Raw genomic sequence first — 21,686 nt, 5'->3', positions numbered from 1 at the left:
TATAAAATCATAAGTAATTAAATAATAATAAGTTAATCATGCCAAGTGGAAATAAGTCCAGGACCAGCCTATTGGCTCAGGGTGTCTGACACAGGAGTTGTAAAGTTTGATGGCCACAGGCAGGAATGACTTCCTATGCTGCTCAGTGTTACATCTCGGTGGAATGAGTCTCTGGTTGAATGTACTCCTGTGCCTAACCAGTACGTTATGGAGTGGATGGGAGTCATTGTCCAAGATGGCATGCAACTTGGACAGCATCCTTTTTTCAGACACCACTGTCAGAGAGTGGTGGTGTCTTTTCATACACCATCAGTGATGTTCCCCCTCCCCCGGCCCAGTTGTGTTCCTATCTTAATTGGATGTGCTTAAACACATGGAGTATGAAAATGCAGTTAGAATCTGCCATAAATCATTTGCAATGTGTTTAAATTCCAGTATTTAGAATTTCAAGTGTTACACTTATTTCCTCTTAGCACTTCCTAATCCACCTTGGCACTCTGTTCTGTTTTCTGCCACCTCTTAGAATTTTGCCACTGCTTCTGTGCTGTTGAAATGTTAACCTGACAGTTTTCCTTTGACAGCCTTGGGGAAAAATCAAGTCATTATATCTTTATCCTCTGTTGTGATCTTTGAGTCCTTGCCACTTGGTAGAACCAAACTGTTCACAACATTTCAGCACTGTGTTCTGAACCCAAAGAGATTTGCTCATTAAGCTTGGTTCTTGTCTTAGAGCATCAGCTACTGAACCCCTCATTCATTTGGTGCCTCCATACAATCAACATGTCAGCTTTTTATTTTCCCTGTCCATAATATTGAGTTCCTCCATACTCTGCTGATTGGTTATGCCCTGCAGTATTCTCCTGTTATCTTGGGCTAAGCCATTTTCACTAGCTCTTAGAGTTGTTCAGTTTTAAACTTCTTATCTGCACATTTACTTTTCTCCATAACTTTATTACATATTCCTCTATGGATTTCTCCAGTGAAGCAAATTTCTATCTTCCCAACTCTCCTCTCCCTATACATCACCTCCTCTCTGAAGTCCTTCTGCCTCCCTCACCTTTTAAGAGCAACACACACTAAATGCTGGAGGAACTTTTAAAAATTAACACCCTATTTTCATCTTTGAACAGGGTCAGCTTTTTTCAAACGTATGTGCACATTGATGGTTGTCAAGATTGTTGCATTTTAAATGCTGACTGTAGTCAGTCATACTGAAATGCTGTAGTCCTCTCCTAGGTGCAAAGTCACTACTCAGCAGGAAAAATGTAGTGATGCTACATGACATGAACGGCGGTAGGAATGGTGTGTTTTTGATGATATGTGGTGGTTAGCTTATTCCAAACATAGTATAGTCTGATGGCCAAAAAGCTCAAATTTGGTTTCCTCAGACTGAACCTTCTCCCAGCTGACTTCAGAGGCTGTCACATGTCTTCTGGCAAACTCTAGCCACGATTTCATGTATTTTTTTTCAACAGTGTCTTTCTCTTTGCCACTTATCCATAAAGCTGTGACTGGTGAAGCACCTGGGCAACAGGTGTATGTGTAGTCACTCCCATCTCAGCCACTGAGACTTGTAACTCCTCCAGAGTTGTCATAAGTCTCTTAGTGGCCTCTCTCAATAGTCCCCTTCTTACAGGGTCACAAGGTTTTTGAGGACAACCTTCTCCAGGCAGACTTACAGCTGTGCTGCCATGTTCTTTCCACTTCTTGATTGACTAAGCTGTACTCCAAGGGATATTCAGTGACTTGGAAATTTTCTTGGATCCTTCTCCTGACTTGTGCTTTTTAATAACCTTTTTTGTTGAGTTCCTGGAGGGTTCTTTTGTCTCCATGGTGTAGATTTTGCCAAGATACCGTTGTTGGGCCTTCCAGAAACAGGTGTATTTTTAACTACAATCAATTGAAGCACCATGACTATACACTAGTGATCACCATTTAACTGGTTACATGACTTCTACAACCAATTGGCTTCACCAGCGATGATTTGGTGCTTCACATTAAAGGGGGTTAATACTTATGCAATCAATTATTGTTTTATTTTTGTAATTAACAGACACTTTGTGGTCTGTTTTCACTTCGATAGGGATCTGTTCTGGGTCCCCTGCTCTTTGTGATTTTTATAAATGACCTAGATGAGGAAGTAGAAGGGTGGGTTAGTAAGTTTGCTGATGACACAAAAGTTGGGCATGGTGTGGATAGTCTGGAGGGTTGTCTGAGGTTACAATGCGACGTAGATAGGATGCAGAACTGCGCTAAAAAGTGGCAGATGAAGTTCAACCCAGATATGTGTGAAGTGGTTCATTTTGGTAGGTCAAATTTGAAGACAGAATATAATAGTGGTAAGACTCCTGGCAGTGTGGAGGATCTGTGAGATCTTGGGGTGTGTGTCCATAGGACACTCAAGGTTGCTGCCCAGGTTGACGGTGTTATTAAGAAGGTGTATGGTGTGTTAGCTTTCCTCAACCATAGGACTGAGTTCAAGAGCTGTGAGATAATGTTACAGTTATAGAAGACCTTAGTTAGACCCCACTTGGAGTACTGTGTTCAGTTCTGGACAGCTCACTACAGGAAGGATGTGGATACTATAGAGAGAGTGCAGAGGAGATTTACAAGGATGTTGCCTGGAATGGAGAGTATGCCTTATGAGAATATGTTGAATGAACTTGGCCTTTTCTCCTTGGAGTTATGGAGGATGAGAGGCATTGATCGTGTGGATAGCCAGAGGCTTTTTCCCGGGGCTGAAATGACTAACACAAGGGGGCATAGTTTTAAGATGCTTGGAAGTAGGTACAAGGGGGATGTCAGATGCAAGTTTTTTTTACATGGAGAGTGGTGGGTGCATGAAATGCACTGCCATCGACGGTGGTAGAGGCGTATACAAAAGGGTCTTTTAAGAGATTCTTAGATAGGTACATGGAGCTTAGAAAAATAGAAGGCTAGGCACTAGGGAAATTTTAGACAGTTTCTAGAGTAGGTTATGTGGTCAGCATAGCATTGTGGGCTGAAGGGCCTGTAATGTGCTGTAGATTTCTATGTTCTATGACATGAAAGAGTTATTTTCTATTGATATGTCAAAAAAGCCAAATTAAATCCACTCTGATTCAATGTTGTAAACATTGGGGGGATGGTTAATGCTTTTTATAGGCATTGTATGTGAACCCTTGTTTTTAATAACAGGTAGAACCTTTTAGCAACAATAATCTCCACCAAGTTGTATCAAGACATTTTACAAGGGAATGTCAGGGTAGTGGTCTGTCGCCCGAAGCTTAATAGAAGTTGGACGATGCACCAAGACAATGATCCGAAACACAAGAGTAAATCAATAACAGAATGGTCTAAAAAGAAGAACATTTGTGACTTGGAATGACCAAGTCAGAGTCCGGACCTTAACCCAATTGAGATGCTGTGACATGCCTTGGAGAGAGCTGTTCATGCAAGGTATCCCAGAAATATTGTTGAACTAAAACAGTTATGTGTGGCAGAATGGTCTAAAATTCCTCCTTGCCATTACGCGTCTGATCAGCAGCTATAGGAGATAGTTGGAGGGGGTTATTGATGCCAAAAGAGATTCTACCAGTTATTAAATACAAAGGTTAAAATACTTTTTCCAGTCTGGACTGTGAATGATTAAACAATGTATTCAATAAAGACATGAAAATACAATCCTTTGTGTGTTATTAGTGTAGGCAGATTGTGTTTGTCTACTATTGTGACCTGGATGAAGACCAGACCACATTTTATGAATAGTTAATGCAGAAAACCAGGTAATTGCAGAGGGTTCAAACTTTTTCTTCAAATGTATAACTCAGCAACATAACATACAAAGTAATATTGTCACAAGTAAACTAACAAATACACGATGCAAGTTATAAGTTAACACTATATTACGCTTCAAATGTGATGAGACCTGCGTCATACCAGGGAGTTCATTTGTCTTGTGGCTGACAAAGAAGCTGTTTTCTATCTTAACAGTTCTTGTCCTAATGATGCAGTACCTCCTGCCTGCTGGTAGATCAAAGAGATTGTTGGATGGATGGGAGGGATCACTGATAATGCTAAGGACTCTGCGTATGCTGTGCTTCTGATAATGGGTGGAAGAGATACCTCAATGTTCCTCTTAGTAGTCTTCGCATTCATTTGTAGAGACTTGTGGTCAGATACTTTGCAATTCCTGTACCAGACAGTGATGCTACGGTCAGGACACTCTTGATGCTCCTGTAAAAACTGGTTAAACTTGTGGGGGGGGGGGGGGGGTGTTGCCTTACTCATCTCAATCACATCATGGTTACTGACTAAAGAAAAACCCACACCACTCACATTCTTCTCCACATCAGTGACATGGTAATGGTGCTGTAAGCTGTTTCAAACTCCTGGGGGTGCACATCTCATGGTCCCAGAACACATACTCCACAATCAAGAAAACTCACCAATGCCTGTACTTTCTGAGGAAGCTGAATAGAGCTAGATTATGCACATCAATACTCATGACAGTCTACAGATGTGCAATTGAGTGCATCCCAACATGCCTCATCACTGTGCCATACACAAGCTGCACTGCGGCAGGCAGCAGGATCTACAACGAGTAGATAAACCTGTCAAGTATTTCACTAGCACCAGCCTACCCAGCAACAAGGACATATATATATGTGTGTGTGTAATGTATATTTGTGTACATTATATATATGTATAAAAATGTGTGTGTATATAGAGAGAAAGAAAAGTATCATGAAGGATGGGGATCCCACCCTGCTTATAGACTGTTTGTCCCACCCCCATCCGGCAAGAGGCTTATGCAGTGTCCACGGCAGGATCATCAGGCTCAAAAATGAATACTTGCCCCACAAGCCTTGGGATCAACACCCCCACTCATTAAACCACCCTCAATACCCTACATTCCCCATGCACTCCACTTTACAGTTACTTGTTCATTGTGTTTTATAGGATTGCTTTTATATTTATATCTATTATTTTGTTTTGCTTATTGTGTTTTTATTTATGCTGCACCGGATTTTCAATCACTTTGTTCTCTTTTACACTCATGTGCTGAATCAACAAATACAGCAATTAACAATCTTGACCCTTGGATACTTGAACAGATGTGAGAGACTTGCAAGTATATTGCCATGACTGAAAAATTGGGTTGATTTTCAGAACAAAAGGGGGACAGTTTAATTGATATGTACAAAATTAAGAGATTGGGTGAGCAGAAAAGACTGGTTTCTTCGAGCAAAGAGGTTATTTAAGTTTCATTTATTATCAAAGAGTTTATAAATTATAATAAATTATACAACCTTGAGATTTGATTGCTCATAGGTAGCTGCAAAGCAAGAAACACAAAAGAACCCAATTAAAGAAAAAAATGCAAATAAAAATAAAAGACTAACACTATGCGCAAGAGGAAAAAAAACATGCAAACTATTAAAACGAACATAAGCATTCTGAACCTAAATGGAGTCCTCAGATCTGAATCCCAGAGTAGGCCCAAAGCAGTCTTTGTAGTCTTAGTGCCATGGAGACAACCTTCGCGGAGAATGAGAGAAATCGGCTATGTCCCAACTGACACCTTGTCTTTACAGTCTATCTGGGCTGTCTTTTAAATTGACCCAACAACAGAACAGCAAAAGGCTCCGTGCCCTGGAGAGAGGAGTGATCGTTGCAGAGAGTAAGTGAAATTGGCTCTCGCCTCCGATCTGGGCTGGCGTTTAAATGGTCTAAGCAGCGCACTAGGACCTAGGCATTGCCGCTTGAAATGCAGATTTTACCGCCCAGCCTGAAGCTGCTCTCAAGCTCTTAAAATTAGTTTGATGCCCAGACCAATCCAACCTTGCAACCAGGCCAGTTGAACAAGCATGGGAGGTTCGCCCAGAATTCTGCAACACACCATCTCGGCTCATACCGCAAACTCACCTCGCCGTTGTTCGTCCCTTCAGTGTTAGTATCGATAATTTAACACAATTCCTTCAGAAAAGCTATTTTTAGTGATGTTTTTTGTCAGATTTCTTATCTTTTATCTTAACCGGATGTAAGGGAGATAATAAGGGAGTTTGGGAAAGAGTTGAGGGTCTTTGTTTATTCATCCACAGAAGAGTTCTGTTCTGGAAATTACGGCTTTATAAGTATGGCAAAAGCAGAAATGTTCACCCCATTGAAAAGGTGTCTGGATGAAGAGCTGTAACCTAAAGATTATAAATGAGGCTAAGGAAATGGAAAAAAAGGTTGTTCGTTTTTCTGTCTTTTCTATCTTGGTAGGGTATTTGATGTGCCTTAAGAGTGCAAAATGCTAGCAGATAGTTGGATGTCACCAGGCTTTGCCTGCAGTGAAGTACTTGAGGCAGTGTTCTATTGGGAACCAAAGAATTTGCCTCAGTACAGGGGAAGAATAAAGGTTTGCTTCATTGATAGAGTGAATCAGGCCTGAAGGAGTGTAATAGCTAAAATAATGCACTTGTAATGCTACTGTGACATGGTAATTTCCTTTGGGATCGATAAAGTGTCTCTCTCTCTCCTCTCTCCCCCCGGAGGTGCTTGAGAATCAGAGCTGGTATGGTCACTATTGAGAATAGTTAGAGAACAGAAGCCAGCAGCGAATATGTATTTGCCTTGGGAATCTTGGATTGACCTTTGTAATGTCCCTGTCATCTGTCAAATTCAGGCAAAAGATTTATGTATTTTCCTGATCTTAAACATTTGTCATGTATCTGACTACAAGTAAGTCCATAGCAATTATTTTTGAAATGCTTGGGATTTCTTCTCCATTTGAGACCAAGCAAATTTAAGCAGATCAAATTCAAGATACCCTAGGAATCTGATTTCAAAGCAAATTTGGTTTTGGTTGTACTAGACTGACTTAATTTTCACTATGACTACTGGGGGAAAGAAAAAGACCAGGCTTACTTTCAGAAATATTTGAAAATCTTTCCACCTTTTACCTCAGTCAAAGCTGAAGGTTAGGAGATTGTTTGTCCATGTCATTAAGTACCATATTGTAGAATATGTAGAATTGTGTCTGGGTGTACGCCATTATACTTCACCTTATCATTCATGTTACTTGTTTTGTCATGATATTTATCTCAGTTTTGTCTAAGGCCTAGTATGGAAGTGAACCTAAGTGGATCTGTGTTTCATTTATTCTATAATGTTTAAAATTTGTATCTGGTTACCATCATGTTAGATGTATGATGTTTTTAATACAACTCCATTTCAATACAGGCATTGCATTTGATGTCTATAACAACAATATTTAAAGCTCAGTATAATTTTATGGTTTAGAAATATAGTTTAACAGACTAGTTACAAAAATTTGTGTAGAAACAGTACGATCAATTATATCCTTTAAAAATGATTGTGGTTATTGCTGTTGTCCAGGTAACCTAACCAAAATGTGTTACTGCATGAAGTGCATTACTGCCTTGGGTATTTGCCAATGTTTTAAGTAATCAATGTAATTCCAATCTGTACAAATAGTGTGAAGCTTGGTGCTGAAAGTGCTCATTTGCTAGTTTTGTTTTTCTTTCTTGTTGTGTTCTGCAATTCAGTTGAACTGCTTGACAAGACTTGCTAAAACTTGATGTATAACTTGCTAAAAAAGGTTATTATACGGCATATGCTGAGGATGAATTTCTGTATATTAAGCTGCTTATTTGGAGGCCAATTTTACTTTCAGCTTTGAAAAATTAAATTTATTAGTGATGGTTGATTTTGCATTATTTTGAAGATTGATATTTTAAACCTAGAAGGTTTAAGGAGAATTGCAATGAATTTGGAATGAATCAGCAGACTTTCACTAGTAAGTATAGCAATGTGAGAAGTTGAAATTTTAATGTGAAGTTTGAGTTTTAAAAAGTACTGTGCTTAAAGCAGATTCAAGCATTCAAATTGATCAACTACATTGGTGTCAAAGCTTATTCCCAGAGCAGGGCTGTATAGAACTAGAGGGCACCAAAATAAAAGAGAAATTTGAAAGAGGTCTGATAAGGGGCAACACACACAAAATGCTGGAGGAAATCAGCAAGCCAAGCAGCAGCTATGGAAAAGAGTACAGTTGACGTTTTGGGCCGAGACCCTTCGGCAGGACTGGGGAAAAAAAAGGCTGAAGAGTAGATTTAAAAGGTGTGGGGAGGGGAGAGTGAAACACAAAGTGACAGGTGAATTCTGAGAGGGAAGGGATGAAGTAACGAGCTGAAGTAAAACAGGGCTGGAAAAGGGGGAGTCTGATAGAAGAGGACAGAAGGCCATGGAAGGAAGAAAAGGAGGTAGCAGCATCAGCGGGGGGCAGTGGGTAGGCGATAAGGAGAGAGAGGGAAAAGGGGATGGGGAATTGTGAAGGGGGGCATTACCTGAAGTTTTAGAAATCGATGTTCATGCCATCAGGTTGCAGGCTACCCAAAACAAATATAAGGTTTTGTTCCTCCAACCTGAGTGTGGCCTCATCGCAACAGTAGGGGAGGCCATGGATAGACATATTGAAATGAGAATGGGAACTGGAATTAAAACGGGTAGCCACTGGGAGATCCCACTTTTTTGGTGGGTGGAGCATAGGTGCTTGGTGTAGTGGTCTCCCAATCTACATAGGGTCTCAGCGGGAGCACCGGACACAGTACAGTAGGCCCTCCCTATCTGTGGGGGATTGGTTCTGGGACCCCTCACAGATACCAAAAAAACGCAGATGCTTAAGTCCCTTATTTAACCTGTCTCAATGCTGGTGGACTTTAGGACCCGGAGGAGCTTAAACTTGCTGCCTGTGGCTGCTGCTGAATCTGCAGTGTTTCTGTTCCATTGATGGAAAACAACCACAGTTGAAAATAGAGTGGAAATAATAATGATCGGAAAGAGGTGAAATGCCATAAGTCATTGGAAAAGCATCAGGCTACAGTTGGTCAACGATTGGAACAATTTTATAGGATAAAGTGAGAATGATGGAGCATGTGAAAGGCCCTGCCCCAATGAAAGCTACAATTATTACTAAGCAATGCAGTGGTTTAATTATTGAAATACATACGTTTCTTAAGTGTTTTTATATGCATAGAAATGTAAAATATATACTGTATACTAAGGCAAACATTTGACTGACGCTAAATAATACTGGAAGTACCTGTTCTGACTTAAAGACTACCTGTACTTTAAATCATTTCTCGATTATGTTTAGTACCCAATACAATGTAGATGCTATGTAAATAGTTGTTATACTATATTGTTTAGGGAATAAGGACAAGAAAAAGAAGTCTGTACATGCTCAAACAACGAGTACTGGAGAGAGAGCTTCTGGGTTTTCCCGATCTGTGGTTGGTTGAATCCGTACATGTGGAACTGCATAAGGAGGGCCAACTGTATATGACTCTTAACAGACTCACAGCTGAAGTATCACCTCGCTTGGAAGGACTGTTTAGGGCCCTGAAAAGTAGTGAGGGGGGAAGCACGGGTGGGGGGGGGGGGGGGGGGGAAGATGTGCTTGGTGGTGGGATCTCATTGGAGATGGCAGGAGTTGCAAAGAATTATGCGCTGGACACAGAAGCTGGTGGGGTGGTAGGTGAGGAAATGTACTGTATCATATACTGGTCTTGTACTGTGTCTGGTGCACCTGGTGTGGCCTCCTGTGTATTGGTGAGGCCCAATGTAGGTTTGAGAGACTGCTTCGCTGAGCACCCACGTTCCGTCCGCCAGAAAAAGCAGGACTCCCGGTGGCCACCCATTTTAATTCCACTTCCCATTCTGATTCCAATCCATGGCTTCCACTATTGTCATAATGGGGCCACTCTCAGGTTGGAGGAACAGCACCTTGTATTCCTTCTGGGTAGCCTCCAACTTGATGGCATGAAGATCGATTTCTCGAACTTCCAGGAATGCCCCATCCATTCTCCATTCTTTTTTTCCCCTCTCACCTTCTCACCTTATCTCAATAGACAATAGGTGCAGAAGTAGACCATTTGGCCCTTCGAACCTGCACCGCCATTTTGAGATCATGGCTGATCAATTCCTATCAATACCCGGTTCCTGCCTTGTCCCCATATCCCTTGATTCCCCTATCCATAAGATACCTATCTAGCTCCTCCTTGAAAGCATCCAGAGAATTGGCCTCCACTACCTTCCGAGGCAGTGCATTCCAGACCCCCACAACTCTCTGGGAGAAGAAGTTTTTCCTTAACTCTGTCCTAAATGACCTACCCCTTATTCTCAAACCATGCCCTCTGGTACTGGACTCTCCCAGCATCTGGAACATATTTCCTGCCTCTATCTTGTCCAATCCCTTAATAATCTTATATGTTTCAATCAGATCCCCTCTCAATCTCCTTAATTCCAGCGTGTACAAGCCCAGTCTCTCTAACTTCTCTGTGTAAGACAGTCCAGACATCCCAGGAATTAACCTCGTGAATCTACGCTGCATTTCCTCTATAGCCAGGATGTCCTTCCTTAACCCTGGAGACCAAAACTGTACACAATACTCCAGGTGTGGTCTCACCAGGGCTCTGTACAAATGCAAGAGGATTTCCTTGCTCTTGTACTCAATTCCCTTTGTAATAAAGGCCAACATTCCATTAGCCTGCTCATCGCTTCCCTCTGGTGCTCTTCCCCCCCCCCCCCCTTTTTCTTTCTCCCATGGCCTATGTCTCTTTCACCAATAAATTTCCTGTCTCTTTACTTAAGCTCTCCCCTTACAGGTTTCACCTGTCACCTTGTGTTTCTCTTCCCCTCCTCCACCTTTTAAATCTACTCCTCGGCTTTTTTTCTCCAGTCCTGCCGAAGGGTCTCAGCCCAAAACATCAGCTGTATTCTTTTTCCATAGATGCTGCCTGCCCCGCTGAGTTCCTCTCACATTTTGTGTGTGTTGCTTGGATTTCCAGTATCTGCAGATTTTCCCTTGTTTCTTTTGAGGGGCAAGTTTTTCTTACAGAAGATGGTGAATACTGGAACAGGTTTCCAGAGGTTTTGTTGGAGGCAACTGCAATTACAATGCATAAAAAGTAATTGGATAGGAAAGACGGGACTAATGCAGGCAAATGTGATTAGCATATATAGGCATCATGATTGGCATGTACAAGGAGGGGCAAAATAACTTGTTTCTGTGCTGTACATTTTTAAGATTAATTTGCTTGCAGATCTTTAATGAGGTTGCAGACATTAAAACATTTGAGGGTAAAGATTCTAGTTACTATGTTTTGAAAGGTTACTATAGATGGACTATCATAGAAACTTGCTACTTGGAGGATAGCTTAACAAAAAATTAACTTATATCATTTTTACCGTTTTCTAATCTGATTACTCTGTGCAATTAAGATTTTAAAATTATGTATGATAACAAAACATAAAGGCCTCGGCCCAAAATGTCGTCTGTTTATTCCTTTCCATAGATGCTTCCTGACCTGCTGAGATCCCCCAGCATTTTGTGTGTCTAGCACCTGCAGAATCTTGTTTTGTAATTAAACCCTTTTTCAGCTCTTAGTGCAAGCTCTACTGAATTATCACTCTTAAATGTACCAAGGCATTTGTTAAAAGCATTTGTATATTACATTTTAAAGCCACGTCTGATTTTATTGGTGTATGCCAGTTATGTTGGCAATATGCCGTGTAATCTTAGGAGGATTATGAATGCAAGTAATATGGAAATGGTTATTATGTTGTATGTAGATAGCGCTGAAATCATAAATTTGTGTACTTTACAGGTGTGTATTATGTTAAGGCTGTAAAAGGCAGTGGAGATGCCTCATTTTCGAATCTTGTGAGCAATTGTGGGCCCCTTAGCTAAGATGTATTGACATTGGAGAGAGTTCAAAGAGGTTCATGAAAATGATTCTGGGGTTGAATAGTTTATCGTATGAGGAGTGGTTGATGGCTCTTGGACTGTACTCGTTGGAATTCAGAGAATGAGGGGGTGACCTCGTTGAAATTTGAAAGGTCTGGAGAGAATGTTTCCTTTTATGGAGGATTCTAAGACCAGAAGACACAGCCTCAGAATAGAGGGACATCAATTTAGAATGGAGATGAGGATTTCCTTAAGCCAGAGAGTGGTGAATCTGTAGAATACTTTGCTATAGGCAGCTGTGAAGGCCAAATCTTTGTGTATATTTAAGGCAGAGGTTGGTAAATTTTCAATTGGTCAGGGCATGAAGGGATACAAGATTGGGGCTGAGAGGGAAATGGATCAGCCATGACGAAATGACAGAGCAGACTCGATGGACCAAATGGCCTAATTCTGCTGCTGTATCTTGTGGTATTATGACTTAGTTTACTGAGTTCACTGAGTTTAGTTTTGCATTAACAGAATAGATGTAACCATATTGTTATCTAATGCTCTTTTCTTTAGCTCCTTACAACCTGTGCTTCAGGCCTTTGGAGATTTAAAGCCAAAAATAACTAATCATCAATACAATTTTCATACCTACATTAATTTGTTGTCAATGTTGATAAACCTGTGTAAGTAAGCACTTTAGCTGGCTACAGTCATAATTATATAATAAGATAGCAGGTCTATGGCCCACTATGTTGTTCAATTCTATTGGAATGCTGGGGTGACGATGAGTTCCCATTTTATTTCTCCATTCCACTTCTACTCTGACTTATTGACGTAACAGTAACCTCCTTCAGTGTTACAATGAAGATCTGCTTGAGCATGTCTTCACGCTTGCATGTTGCAACTCCTACATTTCTTGTGTCAGTGTTCTCTCTTTAACTGCTCCCTAGCCACTCATTGACCAGATAAACTTGTTTATAGCAATATCATCCCAGATTTTCCTTATTAGGGGGCATCTTCCCCACCTCCCTAATCCTTAGCAGTTTAATTAATGAGCTTTGACTATCTCCTAACCACTTCTGACGCAGGGTCTTGAACCAGAAAAGTTAGCTGTGTTTCTCTTCTCACAGAAGTAGCATAATCTAGAGAGTACTTTGAGCATTTTCTGCTTTTTGTTTAAATTTATAGTTTCTGCAGGGTTTTAAATTTTTAATGTAAAATTAAAATTATTTTAAAGATTTAAGTTTTCCATGATAAAACCACTTACGTTCTTATCTCCCTGCCTCTCTTACTACTTTCCATCTCCCCATCTCTTTTTGGAGGTGTTTGCAGGTGGCTCAGAAATTAAGTACAAAAGAACATCAAAATATTATGGAGCGTAAAATAGAAAAGTGAAAACACATAATTTGAGTCAATTATAATAGAAAATTATTTTAAGGTTTTAAAAATTCCTTCTATCTAATCGTTACCTCATGAATAATTTCATACTATTAGAAATATTAGAAAGTAAAATTTAAAATTCATATTTTTCATCAGATTTAAGAGTTTATATTTTAAATGTTGCAGTATTTTATAAGATAGCCTCAAGTCAATTTTCAGCGAATCAGAAACCAGAATGATTGGTTTGAAACCAGGTCATTTAGAGTCAGTGGAACTCTGTGTAAGATGGTGTATTATTAGAACATAGAACAGTACAGCACAGAACAGGCCCTTCAGCCCACAATGTTGTGCCAGCCCTATAACGTATTCTAAGATTGGTCTAACCCCTCCCACATAACCCCTCATTTTTCATTCATTCCTTTGCCAAATGTTGCCCCAGATATCATTGCCTTTGGCCTCTTGTGTCTCATCTTTATTGGATAGGTCACTGGGGAAGGCAGCCTGCCTCACAGAGAAATGTTGGGCAGCCTTAGCTTCTATCTACTGGGGTCTGAGTCAGTGAGCGAGGAATTGTGACTGAAGGCTGGCAGAGGCTGTGGGGAACCTGACAGGATAGAAACAGTGTGTTCAGAAGCAGGGGCAGCTGTTTCAAAATAAGGTGTCGTCCATTGAAGACGAAGCTGAGGTAAAATGTTTACTCCCAGAAGAGGGTGTATGTGATAAGTGAAAGTCAGAGTCACACACCTTGGAAACAGGCCCTTTGGCCCAACTGCTCCATGCTGACCAAGATTTCAATCTAAGCCAGTCCCATTTGCCTGTGCTTGGTCCGTATCCCTCTAAATCTCAGACCTGTCCAAGTACTTTGTAAAGGTCATCACTGATTCTGCCTCAACCACTTTATCGGGCAGATAGTTCAACGTAGAGGCCTAATATGATAAGATGGGCTCTTGATCTCACAATTTACCTTGTTGTGGCTGTTAGACTTTATTGTCTTCCTGTACTGCATTTTCCCTGTAACTGCAACACTGTGTTTCTGTTTCTGTGTTACTGTGTTTCACTTCCCCTATTTCAATGTACTGATGCGATGAATTGCTCTGGACAGCATGCAAAACAAAGTTTCTCACTGCTTCTCAGTTGCTGTGACAATAATAAGACCAGATGACCATGCAACAAGCGGGTAGAGTAAGGCCATTCAGCTCATCAAATCTCCACAGCCATTCCATCATGGCTGATCTATTATCCCTTTTAACCCCATTCTCCTGTCGTCTTTTGATACCCTTAGTAATCAATGAACTTATCAACTTCTTCTTTAAGTATACTGTGTGACTTGGCCTGCGCAGTCTGTGGCAATGAATTCCACAGATTCACCACCCTCTGGCTAAAGAGCTTCCTCCTCATCTCTGTTCTAAAAGGAAGTCTCTATTCTGAAGCGGTCCTGGACTGCCCCACTATAGGAAACATACTCTCCACAAGCACTCCTTTCAATATCTGCTAGCTTTTAGTGAGATTCCACCCCATTCTTCTAAACTTGAGTGAGTAGAGGCCCAGAGCCATCAAAAAGTCCTCATACGTTGACCTTATCATTCCAGTGAACCTCCTCTGGACCCTATCCAATACTAGAACATCGTTTCTTAGACAAGGGGCCAAAAACTACTTAACAATACGCCAAGTGCAGTCTGACCAATGCCTTATAAAGCCTCAAGATCACATCCTTGCCTTTACATTCTAGTCTTCTTGAAATGAATGCTAACATTGCATTTGCCTTGCTCACCAGTGACTCAACCTGCAAGTTGCTGGAGCAGGTGGAGGGTGGGGAATGGAAAGGGTTGATGCTTTTGCTGCTGCTTATGTGCGGGAGGGGGAGGGTGGGCTTTGGGATTCTGCCATTTCTGTCATTCATTCTTAGGTTTTGTGGATGTATGCAAAGAGTACAGATTACAAGTTGTATACTGTATACAGTCTCTGATATTAAAATAAACCATTGAAGCTAACCTTTAGGGAATCTTCTGTGAGGAATCCCAAGTCCCTTTGCATCTCAGATTTTTGAATTTTCTCCCCATATAGAAAATGGTCTGTGCCTTTATTCCTTCTATCGAAGTGCATGACCATACACTTCTCCACACTATATTTCATCTTGTGTTGGCGCATGGCCAAGTGGATAAGGCGTCGGTCTAGTGATCTGAAGGTCGCTAGTTTGATCCTTGGTCGAGGCTGCGTGTGTGTCCTTGAGCAAGGCACTTAACTGCACATTGCTCTGCAACAACACCCGTGCCAAGCTGTATGGGTGTTTATGCCCTTCCCTTGGACAACATCGGTGGCGTGGAGAGGGGAGACTTGCAGCTTGGGCAACTGCCGGTCTTCCATAAAATAAACTTTGCCCAGGCTTGCGCCCTGGAAACTTTACAAGGCGCAAATCCATGGTCTATCAAGACAAACGGAGGCCTACTACATAGTTCATCTTCCACATCTTTGCCTGTTCTTCCATTCAGTCCCTCTGCAGATTTTGTTTCCTCAAAACTACCTTCCTTTCCACCTATCTTCATATCGTTTGCATACTTGCCCACCAAACCATCAATTCTGTCATCCAAATCATTGACGTATAACATGAAAAGAAACAGTCCCAACACTGACCCCCATGGAACACCACTAGTCACCAGCAGCCAACTGGAAAAGAGCCCCTCCCCCATTCCCACTCTTTGCCTCCTGGCAGTCAGACAATCCTCTGTCCACATACCATACATACCTATCCTTCCTGTAATTCCACGGGCTCCCATCCTGCCAAGCAGTGTCGTGTGTGGCACCCTGTCAAAGGCCATCCGAAAATCCAAGCAAACACCATCCACTGGTTCTCCCCCATCCATCCTGCCTGCCACCCCCTCAAAGAACTCCAACAAATCCATCAGGCAAAAATCTTGTTAAGGAAACCATCCTGATTTTGGCCCATTCCATGATGTGCCCCCAAGTATCCTAAAACCACATCTTTAATAATAGATTCTAACATCTTTCCAACCACTGAATTCAGACTAACTTACCTATAATTTCCTTCCTTCAGCCTCCCTCCTTCCCAAAGAGTGGAGCAACACCCGCAATCCTCCAGTCCTCCGGAAGCACCCCAGAACACAGTGATTCCTGAAAGATCATTACCAATGTCTCTACAATCTCTTCAGCTATCTCACCCAGAACCCTGGGATGCAGTCCACCTAGTCCAGGCAATCCATCCACCTTCAGCTCCTCAAGCATCTTCTCCTCTGTAATAGCAACTACACTCGTGCCCCTGACATTCTTGAATCCCCAGCACACTGCTAGTGTCCTCCATGGTGAAGACCAACACAAAATACCCACTATGTTCCTACATCACTTCTCCCTCCCCCATCACCAAAACTGTCCAGCATCATTTTCCAGTGGTCCAACATCCACTCTCATCTCTCTCCTACTCCCCATATATCTGGAAAAAGCTTTTACATTATTGGATAGCTTACCTTCATATTTCATCTTTTCTCTCCCTATGGCTTCCCTATTTGCCTTCTATTGGTTTCCAAAAACTTCCCAATCCTCCCAACATCCCACTAATCCTTGATGTATTATATGCCCTCTCTTTGCTTTTAGCCACAGTTGTGTCATCCTCCCCTTAAAATACTAATTTTTGTTATTGAATTACAGTGAAAACTTTTGAATGCCAGCACATCAGTACATTAAGGTAGTACAAGAGAAAAACTGACATTATGCAGAATAAAGTATTGAGAGTTACTGAGAAAGTGCAGGCAGATGAGAAGAAAGTGCAAAGTCATGGCAATTTAGATCGAGGTCAAAGGTCCATCTTTCTGTGCAACTGTTCTTTCACAGTGGAATTGAAGCTGCCCTTGAGCATGGTGGTACATGCTGTCAGGCTTTTGTTTCTTATCTCTGATGGGAGGTGGTGTGGGAGGAGGCTGGCTTTCATGATGAGTTGAGGTATGTCCACAGCTCTTTGCAGTTCCATATGTGTGCTTGTACATATACTCAAAGAAACAGAAAAGATAAAAAGACTTCATCCTTTCATCTGTAGGAACCCAGGTTTGTTAAGTGATGTGATCATGTTTCTATCAAGTAGTAAAAAAAAGTGACGTTTAATATTGTACTTAACTCATTTTGCTTTTGGATAACAATATTTTTCCTTAGTGCTCTTGCAGTTAGTTTTAGTCTGCACCATTCATTTCTGAGAAAAAAGTATTCCACAATTTTGAACTTATGAACATTTCTGGGACAGAATTCCTACATAACATTTAAGTTACATGACACAAAAAAACTAGACAAGATGAATGTTTATGTAAAGTGTCTGGTTTAAAGTATTTGTGTAAGAAATCTGTGGTAGTAAATTCTCTATTTTTAATGGATTTGATAAGTACACAAAGAAGAAAAGTTTGTAGGATGAATTGGCATTAATCAGTTTTCAAAGAGCTGGCATAGGTATGATTGATTCTGTATTACAATGGTTTATGATTCTGTGTCTGCGGCTTATTGGCAGTATATTAAAATTATAAAGGTTGCCCTTGAAGCAACCAAATTATTACTGTGCATTTGCTAATGAGAGCTGCACATTTCTTGAGATTTCAATTTCATAATTAAAATTTTTCAAATTAAAGCCATGGTGCACATGTCCTGTGAGGTGAACAGACATGGCTAATATGTTTTGATCTCTTATATTACTGGTTATTTCTACTCCTGTTACTTGTATTCTGTTGGAGAAGAGCAGATTTGTTAATACTGTCATACAAGTAAAGTTCATGCTTCAGATCAATCCTTCATCAGAACTGGAAAAGTGAGGAAATCTTATTATAAGCTGTAGAATAGAGAGGATGAAGGAAATATCTGTGATGGGATGGAAGTCAAGATTTTCTGGGTGACAGTCTTTCAATACCATCTTAACTAATAGATGAATGAAAACAGGGAAAACAGAAGGAAATGTTGAAATTGAGGGATGTAGGCACAACAGTTACTGGAAATTGTGAAATCTGAAATTGCTGGAATTGCTTAAACATCTGATAGAACTGTGATGAGAGAAAATTTTGAGATAAAGTTACAGGTGAATGAGGAATGAGAACTGACATAAACAGAAAAACCATTTATCTGATAACATTGAATTTGTAGCTTGATGAAAGTTGAAGTAGATTTTCTCAAAGTTGTGCTTCTATTTAAAATATTCTACTAGGACAGGCAAAAGTGCATCTGCTATAAATTGCAAAGTGTAACTTACTTTCAGATGATCTCTTAGTATACGTTCAAAAGCTGTTAAAATAGATTTAAATATTTTTAACCATTTCATAACAATTTAGATGCTGTAACTTGAATTTAAAACATTAAAACAATTAAAAATCTTAATTGCAATACCATTTTCCATTGGATTAGTAGCCCCATTTTTATTGCAGGTATTTGTTAGTTGCACTCTCCGATTCATTGTGCATAGTGCATCCCACAGCATAGCATGAGGTTGGATGGACTTGCTGTTAATCTCCAGGTTGTTTTTGATAGATAGATAGATAGATGCTTTATTCATCCCCATGGGGAAATTCAACTTTTTTTCCAATGTCCCATACACTTGTTGTAGCAAAACTAATTACATACAATACTTAACTCAGTAAAAAATATGATATGCATCTAAATCACTATCTCAAAAAGCATTAATAATAGCTTTTAAAAAGTTCTTAAGTCCTGGCGGTTGAATTGTAAAGCCTAATGGCATTGGGGAGTATTGACCTCTTCATTCTGTCTGAGGAGCATTGCATCGATAGTAACCTGGATGGTGCTATGTAGAGGATGTTCAGAGTTTTCCATAATTGACCGTAGCCTACTCAGCGCCCTTCGCTCAGCTACCGATGTTAAACTCTCCAGTACTTTGCCCACGACAGAGCCCGCCTTCCTTACCAGCTTATTAAGACGTGAGGCGTCCCTCTTCTTAATGCTTCCTCCCCAACACGCCACCACAAAGAAGAGGGCGCTCTCCACAACTGACCTATAGAACATCTTCAGCATCTCACTACAGACATTGAATGACGCCAACCTTCTAAGGAAGTACAGTCGACTCTGTGCCTTCCTGCACAAGGCATCTGTGTTGGCAGTCCAGTCTAGCTTCTCGTCTAACTGTACTCCCAGATACTTGTAGGTCTTAACCTGCTCCACACATTCTCCATTAATGATCACTGGCTCCATATGAGGCCTAGATCTCCTAAAGTCCACCACCATCTCCTTGGTCTTGGTGATATTGAGACGCAGGTAGTTTGAGTTGCACCATATCACAAAGTCCTGTATCAGTTTCCTATACTCCTCTTCCTGTCCATTCCTGACACACCCCACTATGGCCGTGTCATCAGCGAACTTCTGCACATGTCAGGACTCCGAGTTATATTGGAAGTCTGATGTGTACAGGGTGAACAGGATGTAATGAGCAGGCAGTTTGATTCAGTTAGATGCTCATAAGTAGAATACGCGCATCATCATGAAAAGTTCAGCATCATGTAGACTAACATTATTGTCAATAATCAAAAACAATAAATGATAGCTATTTAGCCATTTTTGCCATATAACCTTTAGGAATATGTGTAGTGAGTGCCAAAGTGGCTAGATACTTTCCAACAAAGTCTTGATCTGTTCGCATGTTCTATTTTTTTTTATAATTTTTGCATGATTTTTCTCGACTACATTTGCTTTGTTTTCCATTTGAATTGAAGCATTGCAAAATTAGTATAGAACTAGTTAAATTTTTATTCCACTTACTATTAAGCAGAAAAATAGATTTGTGTATGCTGAAATTTGGAATTTGTAGATGCTACAACATCGTGCACCCTGAGCCCATTCTCAATTTTTTAAAACAGTAACATCTATATACAGTTGGCCCTCCTTATCCTTGAGGGATTGGTTCCGGGACCCCTCACCGATACCAAAAAATGCGGATGCTCGTCCCTTATTCATCCTGTCTCAAGGCGTTGGAACTTAGGACCCAGCAGACGCGGTTGACATTAGGACCCGGCAGCCGAGCTCTGAATCCGCAGTGTTTCTGTTCACGAAAATAATCGCGATCACGATTGAAAATAAAGTGGAAATAATGAAGCGATCGGAAAGAGGTGAAATGCCATTGGTCATTGGAAAAGCGTTAGGCTACAGTTGGTCAACGATCGGAACAATTTTAAAGGATAAAGTGAGAAAGGCCCTGCCCCGATGAAAGCTACAGTTATTACTAAGCAACACGGTGGTTTAATTATTGGGTTTTGGGGTTTTGGGTTTTTGATCCTTCACACCATCCAGGCACGGAAGGAGAGCGTGCTTGGAAGTGGTCTGTCACTGGATCGAACTCGGGAACTTCCCGAGCCCGGTGCTGAAACATATGTTCTTAAGTGTTTATATGCATAGAAAGGTAAAATATATACTATGTACTAAGACAAACGTTTGACTAACTGACGCTAAATAATACCGGATGTACCTGTTCTGACTTACATAGTAAGAGATCTTCCGATTTTTTTCAATCCCGATCCACGGTAACCTACGCACATCCTCCTGTATACTTTAAATCATCTCTAGATTTCTTATAATACCTAATACAATGTAAATGCTATGTAAACTAGTTGTTATTCTGCATTGTTTAGGGAATAATGACAAGAAAAAAAGTCTACATGCTCGAACAACAAGTGCTGGAAGAGCACTTCTGGGTTTTTTTGATTCGCGGTTGGCTGAATTCGCGCATGCGGAACTCGCAGATAAGGAGGGTCGACTGTACATATACTTATTGAAGGACCAAACACTTGACCAGAAAAGTACTGTGGTTTTGTTTGTAGCTCACTTGTGCCTACTATGCATTGCGCTGAGAAAGGGACAAATGAGTTCCTATCATTGCTAGCTATTGCTATCTGGAAAAATAAAGTCAGCAGTGGTTTAAAGTTCAAATGAAAATTGTAATAATTCAGCTGTTCACACCCGTACTTCTTACAAACTTGACCTTTATTATTTGATTTGTCTGCTGTTACCCCTTGAGTTTCATTGACTTTTTTGTTATTGAATCTCTCCTCCTATCTTTTTAATCTTCCCCTCTGTGTGATATTCTAAATCTTTTTTCATAATCCATTGTATTGCAATACCAAAGCAAGGTAGCAAAAAAAATATGTGATTTTCCCAATGGCAGTCATTTCTGGGGGCTGTGTTTGATTAGAGGCCTAAATGAATGTAGTGAATAACTGGCTAGTAACAAAAGGGTCCTGATCAACCGGATACTCTTATTATTTATTTATTTATTTGGTTCGTTTTTATGTTAGGATTCTAATATTGTGTTTGTTAAATAGATTGATTTGTACTTTGTAGTATAAAATGCTTTAATCTGTACCAGTTTATTCAATAGAATAAATTAAATCAAAGTGTGAACAACCTAGTTGAAAATGTATGCATATGTTAATCAATATCAATCTTTATCCCTTTATTAGAAAGAATTTCCCTTTATCACAAGAAAAAAAAATTTTAGGCTTGTATAATTCACTTTGAATTGTTTAAAATCAAATGGATAGTCAGAGGCTTCCTCCCAGGGCTGAAATGGCTAGAACGAGAGGACATAGTTTTAAGG

The 21,686-nt window shown here is 40.5% G+C and overlaps 1 protein-coding gene across 1 annotated transcript in view; it reads left to right on the top strand.

The window, feature by feature from the left end:
- The window catches only part of zbtb10 (zinc finger and BTB domain containing 10), a 99,916-nt gene that overhangs the window by 36,441 nt on the left and 41,789 nt on the right, over positions 1-21,686 (top strand). The gene's annotated exons all lie outside the window — the stretch shown is intronic.

Source organism: Hemitrygon akajei, chromosome 1 (genome assembly GCF_048418815.1).
Source record: "Hemitrygon akajei chromosome 1, sHemAka1.3, whole genome shotgun sequence".
Lineage (NCBI taxonomy): Eukaryota > Metazoa > Chordata > Chondrichthyes > Myliobatiformes > Dasyatidae > Hemitrygon > Hemitrygon akajei.
This window is presented reverse-complemented; position numbering and strand designations above follow the sequence as displayed.